Source organism: Coffea eugenioides, chromosome 4, assembly GCF_003713205.1.
Source record: "Coffea eugenioides isolate CCC68of chromosome 4, Ceug_1.0, whole genome shotgun sequence".
Lineage (NCBI taxonomy): Eukaryota > Viridiplantae > Streptophyta > Magnoliopsida > Gentianales > Rubiaceae > Coffea > Coffea eugenioides.
Genome location: NC_040038.1, coordinates 24,991,218 through 25,009,717, shown reverse-complemented (window position 1 = coordinate 25,009,717; position 18,500 = coordinate 24,991,218).

Below are 18,500 nucleotides of genomic sequence, written 5' to 3'. Positions count from 1 at the left end.
TAACCGTCCAACACCATCCAATCTTTCATTCTTGGCTTTAATGGGTTTTATCCTTGGCTTTGAAGCTTGTAGCTTCATTATTGTTGTTTTTACTTGGATTGGATTGGTTGAAGTGGGCTCTATGAATTCCCACCTTGGTTGTGACAGCCCTGCCTTATCCTAAGGCGAACCAAAGGGTTCGGCGGACCGCCTGCCCAACTCTCGCCAGGACTCAGTCATACCTCAATCCAATCCGAAATAAAATCACAAGATTAAACGGAATAACAATCCAAAACTTAAAGTGAAACTTATATACATTGCTGTCTCAAAAGGGAGTACAAACACCGAATATACAAAGGTTCTCAATCTTTCATACATCTAGCCCATGCCGAAAGGTAGGGCGAGAACCATTACAAAAATCTGAAACTAGTCTAGGCTAGTCTATACCGAGCTCTCCTCCTTGCTCGCCTTCCCCTGTTAAGGAAAACAAAACTAAAGGGATGAGCTAAAAACTCAGTGAGGTTCCGAACACATAATCAAACAATAAGTTCAATGCATTAACCATAAATAACCAATAATTCAAGAAACATTTACAATGGAAAGCAATACTAACACATTCATTAAAAAGATATGTGCTCACAGGGAGCCATTCATTCATTCATTCGTTCATTCTCCTTTCATTCCCTTATTCCTCCAATCATTTGAAAATGCATTTTGATAAGTAAAACCCCTCATTTGCATTGACATTCGTTCGTTCATTTCATTCACCCTCTCCTGGACGTTGGCCAGGCTCCACCAGACTACAAGGTAATACTCGAGTATATCAAACGTTCACCCAGGGTCACTAAATCGCCCGACCGAGTCCGCTTCTGGTTCGAGTTGATCAGTAACGAAGGGCAGGGCCCAGTTCAGTCAAGAGGCTTACATTCATGCACAACTAACATTAAATCACTTAAACATTGAAAATTTCACATTTCATTTAGGTCAAGTGCGATAAAGTACACACTCGCCTAGCAAAATTCATTTGTAACAAACATTTATCATTTAATCAAATATCCACAACAAATCATATAGGTCATGCAAACATAACAAACAAAGAACACTCACCTATTTACGCAAAATAACGTCCAAAGTATCCTTTCGGATGACACCCTCAATCACCAAGGAACCCTAATATAATCAAAAGAACACATTATGCTTCAACCATCAAAGATTTAAGTAATTCAAAGAAAATTTGTATACGTACTAGTACAAAGTATAAATATGGTTTTGGTAGTGAAAAGAGTACATTTAAACCAAAGGACATAAGTAAAATATTTGTAACACTTATGCTCACTCGTAAAACTTTAAAATCTCTATTTGAGTCAAAGTAACAAAGAAAACGTATTTCGATTAGTTGAAAATTTCATTTTTTCAAGGGTACAAGTTTCGGCCGAATTCTAACTTATATACCTTGATAAAAGAAGATGTAAATACCCTAGATGGTTCACTTGGTATTCGCTCTCAAGCCTCACTCAAGTCGCAAGTATCGACCTAGTTCTCGAGCGTAAATTTGGGCAGCACGCCCTTTGTATTTACCTATTTTCCAGTCATTTATGGCTTCATTCTTTTCCTCAATCAATCCCAAAGTCACACACAAAATCATCTCATTTCAATAGCCATTCCATAGGCTCCAAGTCATACAAGTACACAATCAAACTAGGAACATGTGCGGAAATGAAGTTTAAGTTATAAAACAAAAGACAGATTTGCCGTCGCTTAGTGTAACGGGCACAACTAAAGCTATGCTTATTGGATTGGGGTGAAATTTATATTTTTTTGAAGCTAAGACAAAGGCCTACAACTTTGATGAAGATCACTCAGTCCAGTTTGGAGTGTATCTAAGTCAAAAGTTCAATTTACAGAACCAGAATCTCACATGAGGGCTAATTAACCGCACTATGCGTAAACGATAATAACTCAGGCTACCGAAGTCCGATTGAGGCGTTTTCAGGGGCGTTGGAAAGCTAAGACATAGTAATACAACTTTAATGTTTTGGCTAAATACTATTTCAGTATATATCATGGTGAAAAGGCACAACCAGATTGGTGAAATATTCAAAACTGATCACTGGATTCACCTAGGGCAGTCAGGATATTTTGGTCTTTTCACAGGTTACGTTGCTCTAATTGAGCTGAAATTTTGTAGGCAGATAGTTAACATCATTTTCTACAACTTTCATGTTTTAACCTAATCCTGATTCGGCCTGTAATATGGTCAAACAGAACCGGTCAGAACAGGGCAAATTGGAACCCTAAAACTGGAATTTCCGCACAAAACCGAAATTTTTCGCAAACAACCACAACTAACATATAAAAGCTTCATTTTACACCATACCAAGCCATCATTCATGGCCAACCAATAACTATCATATAAAAACAGAAAAATTTCCAAAAAAAATAGAAATTTATCTAACTCTACCTCAAACCATAAAATCTTCCATACAATAACATATTTAACCACCACAAACCGCTAATTTGACATTAGCATGAACAAAGAGGAAGTTTGTAAGAAAAGTACCTTAACACCTCAAGAAAGATGATAACTTAGGATTTTCCTTTCACAAATCCCTCCACTAGAAGCTTTAATCCTCCTTATCTAGCAACTTTGATGGTGTATTTTGCAACTTACTTGGGTAGAACTCAAGATTGAAGCAAATTGAAGTTGACAAATGAAGTTTCCTCCCTTGGTTTTTCTCTTCAAGAAGCTCGGCCAAGAAGGGAAAGAATGAAGCAAAATTTGGTCAAAATTAAGGTTTTAGTAAAGGTAAAGAAAGTTAGACAAGTCCAACTTCCAATCGTATCGCGACACATGGCACTTTTAATGGTTCAAGCTTATCTTCTTTCTTCCAATGGTTAATCTATCTAGCTAACCTCTAATTATCTCATAGCACCTTATAAAATAATAACACTTAGCACAAAAATCACTTAGTCACCAAACTTATATCGCACTAGCGGGTCCCACGTCTATAACGCACTTCAAAGTAACGTACACTTACTCATACTAGGAAAATGAATTTAAAACTGTACTTGCTTGTAAAAATGCATAGAAATTTTAATATTTCCAAGGCAAGTATAAAATGTAGGCAAAGAAATAAAATAATGCTGAGAAAATGTGAAAATTTTTGGGTTCTCACATTGGTTGTATGGGCTGATATGATGATATAATGCTTGGTTTGAGTTGTGTAAGTGTTGTTTAAGATGATTATGGATAGAGAAACGAAGGAAAAATCGAAGGCAGATTTCACTTGGGTGATGGCCGTATCTGTCCTGTTTTTGTTGTGCCTTTATTTCGAATTTTTGATGCTCAAATGACTGTGAAACTGATGTATATATGTTGTATATGGTGTGTAGAAAGTTTCTACCAAAAATCATTTGAATTGGTTGAGTAAAACTTGAAATTTCGGAATGTGAAGAAACCTGGAAAATGTGTTTGGACAGCTTGAACATTGTCCTTTTGATCGAACATATCTTTTTGTACAGACGTCGAAATCGAGTGCAATTTGTGTCATTTGAAACTAGACAGTTGTAGCTTTCCAACGGTGTAAAATTCACTTTCTAGTTCAAAATGAGTGAGCCGTAGTGAGTCGGAAAACTTGCTGCCCTATTCTGTTGGCCTATCCGAGAGAAAGGTAGAAGCTGCACTTTGTGGCTCTATTTTCTCTCACTTATGGATTGATTTTGAAACTGATTTGTTCTGATGAAATGTAGCGTTATGATTCTAGTTTCCAAATCCACTGACCATTCTCAATTTAAAGTTGTATTGAGTGAGATATTGTTCAATTTTCGAACTGCGGCAAAGCTGGAAATCTGGAAAACTCTTCCTTCTTCCTAGCCGACTGGTCTAGTTTAACTTGGGATGTTTTGTTTCGAAAATATTGATGTCCATTGCTTGTCAAATACTTAGGAAATTTTTCTTGGACCTTGGTTTAAAAAATGAATCAAATTGGAGTTGATCTCATTGGGCAAAAAGTTTGAAAAGGAAAGAAAACCAAAAAGACAGATTTGCTTTGGGAAATTTCTTGAACTTTGGTAGTTTTGTTAACTACCTTCCTGTACGAATTTTTGTGTGAAAATTGATAGTGAAGCAGTTCTCATATGGAATATGGTGTGTATGAAATTTGGTGTTATTCTAAAACCATTCGATACCCAAATGATGTGCCAAAATTGTTCTTCAAAGCTGGAAAATTTACTGAACTGTCTTCGATTTTGGCCAACTTTGAGCTGCTATATCTTGATGCTCAAAACTCCGAATCTTGTTTCGTTTGTTGTATTTGAAACCTTGATTTGAATTCTTAATGTGTTACAAATTTCAGAGGCCAGTTCACTTCCTGTGAATTTTTTTGAATTTCCAAAGTTTGCCAAAAAACATGACTGAAACTGCCTTGTTTACTAGATCAGCCACTTTGAGCTGAAAAATGATTACCTTCCGTTTAGAATCTTGGAAAAGTGCCTTCTAGGAACTTTTAGTACTTTGAACCAAGATCCCAACAGCATAAGATTTTTCATTTTTGGGCCTACAGAGTTCATGTTCTGATTTTCCTAATTTCGATGTGTAAAACTGAAATTTTCCAACTTGATGAGAAATGAGTTTTTGGAAACTTTTCTCTACCCTTTGATAATGATTGACCGTTTTAAACTTGATTTCATGAAGAAAATAGTTTTTCTTGTGTTAATAAAACCTCACTTTTGTACCTTTATTTTGAGTGGCTAAGGTTCTTTGTTTGAGATATTTGTAGACACCAAATTTTTTTAAATAATTTTTATTCTATTTTATTTTTTGTTTTTAGTGATAATTCTTATCTATTTTTATTTTGTTAATTTCATGTTTTTGGTCTTACATTTTTTTTTAGCATTTGTATAGCATTTTAGATTATTATTATCTATTATTTTATTTTAGTTTTTATTTTTATTTTGTATTCGTTTTGCCCTTTTAGCTGTTTATCTTTATTTTTAAGACTTTTAGCATAAAATTTGTCAAAAGAGAAAATTATTCATTAAAAAAAAAAAGCTAAAACAAATGTCATGCGCGCTTGCCCTTTTTCTTCTTATAAGCAGCCGAAGCAAAGCTGAGATATCAGGAAAAATGAGCACAATTCCATTTCTTTTCCCATTGTTTTGTCCATCGTTTTTCTTTACCATCGGATGACTTTAACTCCATTCCATTTGGCTCTCATCAACACCCTTGATGTGAGGGTTTAGAGAGTTGGGTTCTGATATAAAAGGAAAAAGGCAGCCAAGGTTTTGAGGGAAAAATCGGGCATGACGGCGGAAACTGAGAAAAAGAAAAAGGGGAGAGAAAAAGAGTGGCGGCGGGAGAGGAATCAGAGAGCTACGCGGAAAAGCTGAGGAAACCGAGAGAGATAGAGTTTCTGCGCAGAGAGGGAAAAAAATCAGAAGAAAGGAGAGTCGGAGAGGAAAAACAGATGGGCAAGAAAAGGCTAGAGAAGGAACGTGAGTTGAGGGTTTCCATCTGATGGTTTGGGAAAACTAGAAAAGAAGGAGCAAGGAAGCAGAGCAAAACAGGAGAGCAAGGAGAAAGAAAGAGAGATCTGGTGCTGTTTCCTCAAGGAACGAAGAAGGTACTAGGACTGTTGACCCTCACGAGAAGCTGTCATCATTTCATTGAGCCAACATCAGTCACGGAGCTTCACCAAGGGAGAATACAAGCACTGTAAGTTTATTTTTTTTTTCTTTTCCTCTTGTTTCATGTTCATCGAGATTTTTCTCCTTCGGTGATTCCTAATGGCTCCAAAGATTGGATTTTGATGGCTTGGGGGTTGTGTGCAAGGGTTGTACATATGGTTAGACGTTGAAGGTGTAATACTACTGATATTCATAGCTATTGTTTTTGTTCCGGGTCTTGCTTTGATTGGTTTTGCTCTTTGGTGGCTGAAGTGGTGGTTTGTTTGACGTTTGTTGTATGCACTGCTTGACTGAGAGGTCATGAATATGCTTGCTACCAAAATTATGTTCAGAGGCTTTTGATAGGAACTTAGACCTAAAGGACATCAGTTTCTTGCATCTTGTTTGAATTTATGGTTAATGTTTGTATGCTGAACAAACATAACCCAGAAAATAGCATGAAGTTTCGGCAAGTCTATTTTAATGTTGCATTGATTGCTGCTTCCCCGTTTCTTGTTGTTTTTTGTAATGTTTGATGTTGAGTTTTAGTGTCAAATGAAGTAAACTGCAAGTTTTTTTGTTAGCTTGAAGGTTGGTTGGCATGATCTAAACGTTTGATAAAGGAACCCAGAAACCTGTGAATGAACCTGGAGCTTACAAGCTTATTCTTTTCTTCTCTGTTTGTCATTAGTTTTCGCTTGTTTTTTTATGCTTTGAAAACTGGTTTTCGATGGCTTAAGCTCACCCACAAGGTTTGGAAATGGTTTGATGATGGATGGTTTGGGTGATGTGGTTGGAGGCTTTCTTCGCTCCTGATGATACCGTCATTACTGGTTTTATCAGAAGCCAAGTGCGTTCTTTTTCCTTGCGCTTTCCCCATGAATTTTAATGGCTATGGTGTTTCATCAAAGTATGTTGAAAGTGTCTAATGAATCTTGGTCGATAAGCTTGTTGGTTTTGGTCAGAGATAGTTATTTAAAAATTGCTGAAGTTCCCAAGCATAAGACAGTTGCAAAGTTTTTCCAGAATTGCATTTTTTCATTCTAAGTTGTTTGGCTTGTTCGAATATTGAGTTTTTCTGATTTTGTTGTTTAAGATCGAGGCTTTGATGTTTGGCTGAGATATTAGCTATGTTTGGGTGGGAAAATTGCATTAGCATGAACACGGCAACGATAGAGAATTGTAGCAGGGAAAATTTCAGAATGTTATTTCGATGCTTGCATGTCCTTTTTGCCTAATTTTTGTGCGTTTAAATCCAGAAATTTCATGTTGCAAAGTGAGAAGTAGGTGGTAGTTTCGTTTGTTTTAGTTCAAATGGAATCTGACCGTGTTTGCAAGCTGGGTTTGTGATGCCGTATGTTGCAGATGAAAGACATTAGCAGAAACAAAGAAAGCTTCATTGCATGCATGAAGTAGTTTCTGAAAATTGCATTCTCACATCTTGCTTTTTGTCTAATTCTACTATGGCCCAAACAATTGGAAAAATCAATCAAATTGGCCCCTTTAACTTCTTTAATTGTTTCAATTGGGTCCTTGTTGGTTTCAATTTGATGAATATGAGTTGTTTAGTTTATTTGAATGGTTTGAGTGATTCAATTTCATGTTTATTTCCATTTCGTGTGATTATTTTGTTAATCAAAGTGATGCCTTGACATTTTCTTTGTTTTTGGAGGGTAAATAAGTAAATACATTTCATTAGGACACCAACTCAAGGGAGGTACACTCTATCCTTTATTTTTACTTTATTTGACCCTATGTGTACTTATGTGATTTATGTGTTTAACTGCATGCCTTTTAAATGTTTTCATTTTATTTATTTATTTATTCGCTTTAGTCGTCTTAATTTCGTATATTTATTTTAGTTCATTTTGATTATTTAAAAGGCATTTAAATGCCAAGTTGTAATAGTTAGGTTTATTTCATTTATTTTCATTTCCCCTTTTAGATTGTAGTAGGCCCCCCCTCAATGTAATAGTTAGGGCTTCATTTGCTTTATTTGTTTTGTGTGTTTTTGCATGCCTATGTGCTATGTGTTACCGCTTTCTTAGGGTCTTGCATCTAGATATTATGATTATGTGTTATATGTTTATGTGATATTATGTGTTTACGTGTATTTATTAGGTCTTACACGATTTATTTGATTGTAACAAATGCATGTCGTCACCACATTAGTCCAACGCTAGTTGTGGCCCTCTTTCCCGAATCCACACTAGTCCAATGCTAGTTGTGGCTCTTGGTTTCGATTTTCCACTAGTCCAACGCTAGTGAGAATTTGTAGACATGGGCTAGTCCAACGCTAGACCCTTAGGAGCCCTTCGAGCGTTAGATCATGATTGTGTGATAAAATCACTTCATTTCATGCATGTTTTCACTTTTTAGGGTCTTTTCCATGTTGCATGACACTTTTCTTATATGTATACATCTTTTATCCCATATTCCTTTCTATTCATATCCCCTATTCCGTATTTTCCCTTATATATGTATATTCCTTACCCCTATGTGTGATACATAACATTAGATTTGTATTTCATTTAAGAATTAGAATTAGGATAGTACATTTGTTTGATTAGATTAGGGATACCCCCTTGAGTATGGGATATGGACGAGTTTGGCCTTCTGGCCTTAGCACGCTCGTATTCCCTCTATTAAAGGGAAAATTGAGTCATGAACATTAGTCCCCCGTACCCGACATGATGCACTCCTTTAAGACATGTACATTTGTATAATTATTTTATTTTATTTCTTTTCTTAGAGTCTCATATTTTTGCATTATTCATGACTTTTTCGAAGAGTCTTCATTTGGCGTCACAATTAATGTGATTGGTACCAAATAAGCTTTGAAGATACATTTCGACACCCCGACACCCTCCTAGGTCTAGGGTTTGCATTCATATAGTACATCCAAATGTGATAAATTTTTAGGTTAAGAATAAGAAAATTTTTGACTAAATCACGCAACTAGCCTTGGTTAGGTTGAAAGGGTGCCTCGGATTTTTATCCTTGCCTTCCCTTTCTTCAAATGTGACTCCCGAACCTTTTTCTTTGATTTACGTAGACTAGGAGTCGTTTAAAAGGGGTTTTCCTACTTTTTCCTTTGAAAAATTCATTTTAGGTGACTTGGTACACCTTAACTCTATACCAAGTGGTGACTCCGATTTTTATTCAAAAACCGTTTTTAAACTATAATTTGGGCCCAAATCGTCACACTTTCAAACCCCATTTAGGGCCTTTTCCTTTATTCATTTTCTAAAAACAAAACTCATTTTTCCAAAAAATCAAAATCCATTTTTCTAAACTCATTTATTTATTTTATAAAAAATGGGGCGCGACAATATTGACTAGTCTGAATGAGTGTACCTTCTTTCTTGATTAATACGTGATTGTGAGTGAGAAACACTTGTTAATTGTTCAGGCGCTCAAGGAGATTTTGAATGGAATCTCGGTGCGGACAATTAAAGCTTTGTTTGCTCACTTATTTTGAATCGGTGAGTGTCAAGTGCATGTTAAATGCCTATGTGATTTAAATGTGAATTGTATAAGTGTTATACATGATACGTAAACTTGTCGAGATGAGTGTGTACTTTATCGCGCTCGTTCTCCCTTAAGTGATGCTACAATTGAATTGTGCTATGTGAATTGATATTCGAATTGTGTGAAGTGAATTGCTATGTGAGTTAAGTGAAGTGTTGCCATTGCAAATTACATTTGTGTTGACTCGACGTCGATCGAAGTAAATCTTATCGACAAATCGTATTTTACTCGTGGGGACGCCCTTGTCCTCTCTCTCTCTCTGAATTACGTGGTACTTAATACCTGAATACATATGATTGGTAATTGTATATGAACACGTTTAACTCGTGAGCTCTGAGCGGAAGCATGTACCACACCGATTCGGGTGGGAGGTGCCTCTCATACCGTTTCAGGGCCAAAATCGGTTCCCTGAACGATAGCATGTACCACACCGGTTCGGGTGGGAGGTACCTCTCATCTCGACTCAGAACCATAAACAATGATTGGTAATTGTACATATGATTAGTAATTGTACATGAATATGTTTAACTTGTGAGCCCCGAGTGGATAGCATGTACCACACCAATTTGGGTGGGAGGTACTTCTCATACCATCTCAGTACTATAATTGGTTCTCGGAACGATAGCATGTACCACACCGATTCGGGTGGGAGGTACCTCTCATGTCGACTCAAAACTATAAACAATCCTAAGTCGATTGGAGCGATGTCTCATCGACCATTGAGCGATAGTATGTACCACACCGATTCGGGGAGGAGGTACCTCTCATGTCGACTCAGAATCATAAACAAAGTATAAGTCGACTGGAGCGATGTCGCATCGACCACTGAGCGATAGTATGTACCACACCGATTCGGGTGGGAAGTACCTCTCATGTCGACTCTGAACCATAAACGTATAATCGATTCCCTGAGCGATAGCATGTACCACACTGATTCGGGTGGGAGATACTTCTCATATCGACTCAGAACCATAAATAGAGTAAGTGAAATTCTACATAATTAAATACCGACCCGGTTGACGGAGTGTCACCACGTAGAGGTATTGGATCGAACTTGGGCAAAGCAATTGGAAACTAGCTCTTGAGAGCTCCCATATCCTTAACAAGTGTGTTATATTATAAATTGTGAATTGTTTGAACTTTCTGGCTTTAATTCTTGTACATATGTTATTGTTACTTGTTACTTGAACTACGTGTTCGCATGTTTTGTTTTGTTTTGTTTTTTTTTTTTGCTTGGCCTCACGAGCATCCGCTCACCCCGTTAGATTTGTTTTCCTTAATAAGAGTTGAAATGGAAGGAATTATGGAGAAACCTATTTGATGGCTCTTTTGACTTGAATTTTGGGAATGTACTTGACTAGACATCTTATAGAAGTTGTATATATTGGGAAAGTGGATATATTTTGAAACTTGTAATGTAAGATTGAATATCTATGTATGGAAGCGACTTCTTTTCTTTCGTCGTCTGGTATTAATAGTTATTATTGTATTAAATTTGAACGGAAATCGTACCGAGTCCTGGCGAGAGTTGGACAGGCGTTCCACGGATGCCCTTGGGTTCGCCCTTGGGAGAAGTGGGGGCGTCACATATATGATTAAATAGGTGGCCAATATTTGTTTATTCATAATAATCTACTGCCAATCGATAATTGTTTTATTGTTTTAATCCTTGTGGCGTCTGGCATGATTAGCTTTGTGTCAAGGAGACATATAATCTAATTTAAATAAACCCTCTTAGCATGTCTGTTGGTAAGAATTGGGCTTTTCTAGTTTCTAATGCAATTGTAAGATTGAATCCTATGGTCATACCTAGAGTTATCTTTCAATTAGGGAAGTAGTTAATTGTCGTATCTTGATTATCGAAAAAGTAAGGAAAAGTTGGGTGTCAAATCTTGTTGATAGCTATAGCCAGTTTATCAGTGAATGTTTAAATTTATCATTGCATCGAGGATCAATTGTAATTGCCATTTCTGATGTTATTCTTTTGACCAGAGCTCCATTATCATTAATTTAACTTTAATAAAGTTTTGTATGTTTATTTTGAGTTTAAATTAATGAGTTAGTTTGATCTCCAAAATTCTCCCATTTAACTGTTATTGTCGCTAGAAATAAATCACACCAATCCCTATGGAGACGATCTTATTTACTATTGTACTCTCATTTTTATTTATTAGAGAATAGGTATTTTAATTTGATCGGCTGACGATCTGTCAGTATATACACACACATACACATACACATACACATATGTACATACATATCTGTGTGTGTATGCACAGGCGCATGCACGTGTGTTTGTACATATGTATAGATAAACAAATATATGTGCGTGTGTATGTGTGTGTATGATTATACTGGGCTTCTTATTTATGGTATAGAGATAGCTATTTTGGAGATTACTACTATTACATATGAAATGGCTTGAGTGCTTAAGAGCTTTATGCCATCTTCAATTCCAGCTTTGTTAGATTTGTTGATAAACTCCCCAAAAATAATCTACTTCCCTCAGTTAAAAGTATAGTTCTACTATGACATATACATATATATATATATAACCTAATGAACGCATGCCCGGTAAATTTAATCAATGAGCGCTTATGTTACTCAGCACTTTGTTAAATGCAGAGAAATGATATCTGAGAAACATCAGCTCTAAGGAAATGCATGGAAACATTTTTAAATCTTGTAGAAAGTAATAACCATGCACTGTACTATTTTCTACAGGATCGTAAGCATAGTGAATGAATAGAAAAACAAAATGATGAATAGAAATCTGGATGCCGCTTGACATTAAAATCAAATTTAAAATAGATTAACTTTTTTAAAATAGGTTAACTAAACTTTTTTCTCCCTTTTCATGGTACAAGGCAAGAGAAATTACCAAGATTTCTATTCAATGTTTCTCATGTCCAGCCACTCTCCATAAGAATTGATACATGATTAAGAATTATCATGACAACTAAAGAGTGATGCAATTGCATTCTGACTAAAGGTCAACACCTATGAATATGCAATGGCTATATGAGAATTAATAGACATACATGTCGAGTATCACCATGTAGTCTATAATTATTTTCTTTAAAGAGAAAGTTTATCACTAATTAAAGCATTCATTTGGACAACTACAATTATTTTTTCCTTCTTTCTTACTGAATACATTAGAGTGGAATCTTTCTCTCGTTCTCTTCATCAGAAATCACTAGCTATAGCTAGTTATTTTACAGTGAAAATGAAAAATAAATAGTTGAATATAAAACTATGGGTGTTTTTTCTAGAAAGCTCTTTTTTTTTGGAATGCTAGGACGCCAGTTCAATTTTATTGAAAAAGAGGAAAACTAAAAGTACACTTTGAGAATCTTGAAACAAGGAGTACTACTCCCTTACATAGCAAAACAAACTAAATCATTCTTATATAAGGTGTGTGTATTCTATCGAGGGCAGCTAAACCAAGGACTTGTTGTGAAACCTGTGCGGGAGTAAACCTTTTATAGCAAAGCGTAGAGCTAGCTAGATTTGCCAGAGCATTTGCCACAACATTGGCTTCCCAAAACATATAAGAGAAGTTGAAATTATTGCCTTGAGTAAGGGCGCTTTGATTTGAGATACTTCCTTCCATAACTTCCAAGGAACTTGGCAATTACCTAACATCATAAGTTGCAAGGCTTTGGAGTCCATCTCAACTTGTATGCAATGTAAACCCTGCTCCATACAGAGTTGCACTTCCTCAAGCAGGGCTAAAAATTCTGCTTCCATATTTGTCTTAGTCCCAAAAAATACAGCGAACCCAATTAAAATATTCCCAGAGGAATCTCGGACCACACCCCCACCACCAGAAAACCAGGGTTCCCAATGAGGATCCATCTACATTTAACTTCACATAACCATTTGGAGGCATGCTTCTGAATATTGTGAGCGTTTAAGCGTTTTCCTATGCAAATGAGACACCAATCCCATATGCACTAGGGACAAATCCTCCCTTGTCAACTGGGTAAATGCAAAGATTTGAGAAATGCCTAGAATCAAAATTTGCACAAGACGGCAAACATTCATTGGGCTTGTGACGACCCCACCTCCCCCTAAGGTGGACCCCAAAGGTTAATGGACCACTTGCCCAATTCTTGCCAAGACACACTCACTAACATTAACTGGTGAGATAACATTAACTCCAAAGTAAGTATGAAACTTCTCAATCAAACATTATAAACCATCCAACTTTCCAAAACATCCATACTTATGTGCACAACTAAATTGATTGACATACAAATAATTTAATCGATTCACTTAGTACGAATAGGATGACAATTACTTAAAGTGAAGACTGCAGCTCTCGAACTCACTAATCTTTGGATCCATGGTTCCAACCCCTGTTGAGGAAAATAAATAATGGGATGCGTTAAAAGTCCAGTGAGGTTCTAAGAAAACATGCAGTCAAATTGGCAAGATAACAATCACATATATCAAATCTTAAAGCGAAGAAAATAAAGAACTATAGGTGAAGTCATTAACAGATCCCATATTCAAATAAACAATTTAACATAGTAAGAAAAGGATACAGGTACTGATACGGTGGCTCTTGTCAGGTTCTAGGCAGAACACTTGTCCCGTTCAGGATTCAAGTGTAGATTAAATTGATGCGGTGGCTTCTGCCAGATTCCAGGCGTAGCACTTAGTCCCGTTCAGTATTTCACTTGCAACCAGTTAAGAGCAGCGTTCTCTGAGTCCGTTCATACTCGGTCAATGTTTGAAATGCAGCAATAAACAATGTCTATAGATCACCACTTTACATCAATTTTCATCTACCGATCAACCCCCTACCGGGCCCGAACGCCTCAAAACAAGTGGGTGGTAAAATTCAAGTATACCGATTCTAGAGGACATATCCAATGGATTAAACAAGAAACAGGACCCACGGTTCGTCAATCGCCTCAACCAAGCTCTTGCTGACTCGATTTAACTAACTAGCTTATGGGGTTTGGGATCCCAATCACAAGTATAGTCGATGAGATAACATTTCCAACCGACTTTCAAGTCATGTACTTGTATATCAGTTGGCTTGTAAAAAGGATGACAAGAGTTCAGTCAAGTTAGGTCGAGTGCAATAAAGTATACACTCGTCTATTCAATATCAAGTCAAGCAAGCTTAGCAAGTCAAGTGCAATAAAATACACACTCGCCTTTGTAATAACAAGTCAATATATCTAGTAATTTCAAACAACAAGTCACATTTCGATCAGCAAGTCACATGAAACATCAATCAAGTAAATAACATGGTCCTAACATGTAGTTGGACACTTACTGACTTATCACAATCTTTACGCTTCAATCACAGGTTCGCCCTAGGCCACTCTTGAACCCTGCGATCATATATAGTAGAGCATGTGAAAAGTAATAAGGCATCAAAATTTCAACAAGACCCAAGGTTAAATGTGACTAAACCTAAGTTCTTAAACCACCACTCAAGCTGTCAAATTTCCAGCAAACATATTTCATATTTCCCTTCAAAATTCACATGGTTTCATGTTCAAATCAAGTGAAAAACCACGTACATGATAGATGAATGACTCAGGAAAACTGTAGAGTAAAAATAGGTCAATTCTAGTCATGAACTTTGAAGAAAATGAGGCAAGACTCTTGAGGTTCAAAGCTGGAAATTTCGAGCAATAAAACGTTTTGGAGCAAATCATTTTCTTCCTCGTAAACTTCTTTGTTTTATCTCAAATTGAATATATATGTTAAGATCAAAATCTTGTCAAGTGCCTTGAATCAAAATATGTCAAAATACAAATTCTAGCAGTATATTTGAAATTCTCTCTCGCTTTCTCGGCTAACCCTAGCAAAATTTTCAGCAAGGACTTGACAACTTTTCCTTCAAAATCCTAACTTTTCTTACTTAGATTCATGGCTAAAATCCAGCATCTAAACAATCTAAAGAATAAGATTTGCTTCACCAAAACTCTTTATGAAAAGCTCAAGATCAACATACATGTGAAGATCAAAATATTAGCAAGTATCTTGCGCAAAATGTGTGAAAACCATCCTAAACTTCCAACTCAAACAAGAATTTCCTGCAACTTGTCCTTAAATTCCTTTCTTTAACTTCAAATTTCAACCTTATCTTCATGGAAAAAACACAATAAATCATAGCTAACATGTCAAGAGGCATTTGGCTCATGTTCTAAACAAAGAAATCCATAAAAAATTCACTTATATAAACTCTAAAGTAGGCTATATACTTTACGCATCAAAGCTGAAAATTTACAGCATAATTTGCAAAACATGAAATCCTCCCTAAAATCCTTCCTTTTCATCAAAATTGCACTTATATAAAGTTCTAAATTAAGTTAAATAGATTACACACCAAAGCTGAAAATTGCAACATAATTTGACAAAAACATGAAATCTTCCATAAAGGTCCTTTCTTTAGCTTCTATAACATCATATCTCAACTAAAGTCAAAGACAAGGGAAGAAAACTAAATTTCTAGCAAACTTTATCTCTTTACCTCCAAAACCTAGCATGGAAAGCAAATCAAGATGGTTGCAAGGCTTTCTTCCTCCAAGAGCTTCCTCCCAAGCTTGTCTCAAAGATTGATGGAGTAGATTAGGTTTTCTCTCTTGTTTGTTCACTAATTTGGACAAGAATCAAGGCTAAAATTTTGCTTTCTCTCCCTCTTTTTCTCCCCTAAAATATCATCCAGCTCTACTCCAAGGAAGAAGAAAGTTTTGTGATGAAATGAAGCTTGGTTATAAGAAGAATTAGTCTTGGTCTTGGTCAAGATTGAAGGGATGATTGACAAGTGGCCAAGAAACAAGTAATGTCTATCTTAATTTTTCAAATATCTCTCTTTCTCCAATGATATGTTAACACCTCTATTCCACTAAATCCCTATTGCACCAAACTCCCTCTAATCCACTAAATTTATTGCACACACCTCACTAGTTTGTCACAGTAGCATAACACACTATGAAACTCAACATGCAACAAATTGAATGAGGCAATAGGAATAAAAATCATGACTCAACCATTAAATCAACCAAAAATGCAAGACAAGTAAGTGAAAATACCAAATATGAAAAATAATTTTTGGATCCTCACTATGAGATTCCGAATTTTTTTTAATTTTATTTTCTAGGCATTTATTTTGTTCCTCTACACATATTTTCTATATTTTCTTAAGTATATTACTTTTCTAAGGATTTTTATGAGAAAATATGATTTTTAAATTATTTTCCTATTATAAGTCCCTTTTCTGTGGTAATGGTGGTGTACAGTGGATGTGGGACCCACTAGTGCGATAAGTGTGATGAGTGTGGACAATTAAGTGAAATTTTTGTATACAGGGATTATATTACTGGGTAATAGAAGTTAATTGGAGGTTAGCTCGATTGATTAGTATTGGGAGATAAAAGAATGAGATAACCATTGGAGGAGCGAGATGTCGCGATACGATTCGATGTTGGACTTTTGACTAGAGCTACCTTACTTTACTAAATCAAATTTTGACCAATTTTTGTTCCAGTTTCTACCTTCTTGGCCGGCCATTGAGAGGAGAGAAACCAAGGGAGCAAACTTCTTCTTCTACTTCATTTCTTGCTTAATCTTGTGTTTCAACCACAACAACTCTAAATTTCTCCTTCAAAGTGACTTGTTGAGTTAGCCTAAGGTTATTGGTGGAGCCATTGGTGAAGGAAAAGCACTAGCTACCTTATTTCTTGTGGTTTGTAAGGTGAGTTGCCAAAAAATCCCCTCTTTGTAGCTAATAATGTTAAATTAGTGGGTTTTAGAGGTTAGATATGTTATATTGTGGAATATTTCATGAGTTATGGTTGAGCTTGACCAATTGTCATATTTATTAGTGATTTTTCTGTTTTATATGGTATATTATGGTTGGCTATGAATGATGATCTTATATTGGCTTAGATGAGGTTACCTTATGTGAATTGTGGGTTGTTGTGGAAAATTTCAGCTTTTAGAGGAAAATTTCAGTTTTAGGGTTTCAATTTTTGGGGCTTTGCTATGGTTGATTATTAAGCTTGTAATTGGTTAAGATTTAAGGGTGTTGTGACCCTAAGAAAATGCATTCACTAACCTATCATGTGTAATTGTACTTGCAGTTGTTTTAAATGAAGTTTGGTGGTTGTTTGTAAGTTGGAAAAGTATCAAATTTAGAGGAAATGCTGCCCAATGTTAAGGAGATTTGGTAACCTTGAGTTGGGAGTGATTTTGGGTAGAATTGAAAGGGTTTTGGGGTTATTCATACCTAACACTCACTGTCACTGTGACGACCCCACCTCCCCCCAAGGCGTACCAAAGGGTTCAGCGAGTCGCCTGCCCAAATCTTGCCAGGACTCACTCACTCGTATCATGTGCATACATCCATCGACAATAAATAACATCGCAATTCACACTTACAATTTACATCGATGCATATTCAAAATACAAAACCTTTATATACCCAAACTGGTTCAAAGTATATACAATCCAAGTACAATCATCCTAATCGAGTGATAGCGCGAGTACAAGTCAAAAGTCAAAAATAACTAGGCTACGCTAGTCTTTACATATCTCACGCCTCGCTCGTACCCCTGTAAGGAAAACAAATGGCGTGGAATGAGCTAAAAGCCCAGTGAGGTTCCAAATAGCAAATTGATCATTATTTATAAGTACAAGTTTTCGATATAGCAAAGTAACGAGCATGAAGAGTTCATAAAAGTGAGCAATAACACTTCAAGTAGCAATCTCAAAATTGTGAGAACCCATAATTGCCCTAATATTTTCCTAGGGTTTTCCCCCTTAAATTTCATGTTTTCTGCATTTTCTGGCCTAGGAATATTTTCTTGGTGGATTTTATGAGTAATTATAGTTTTTAGATGTTTTTACTAGCATTGGGTGGTTTTTGAAAAATTACGGATCGATTATGGATGTGGGCCCCACTAGTGCAAAAAGTTCGGAAAAATTCGGCCAATAAGGTTAAGTTTCGGATACTGTGCAAAATTTATCGGGTGTTAAGAGATAAGTAGAGGAGTGAGATTTGATTGATGTGAGAGAGAAAAAGAAGTGATAAGAGTGCATTAATGGAGTGACATGTGTCACACAACCATTGGTTGGACTTTGTTGGCAACTATTCACACTTTTGACTTTTGACCAAATTGAGTAAATATCTTGAAAAATTGCTCAAAAATCACCATTTTCTTCTCCTTCATGGCCGATTCTTCCTTGAGCAAAGAAGAAAGAAATTCTTCAACTTTCTAGCTTCCATTTCACTCAATCTTCCACAACTAATCATCTAGATTAGATTCTACTCCATAAAAACCTTTCTTCTAGTG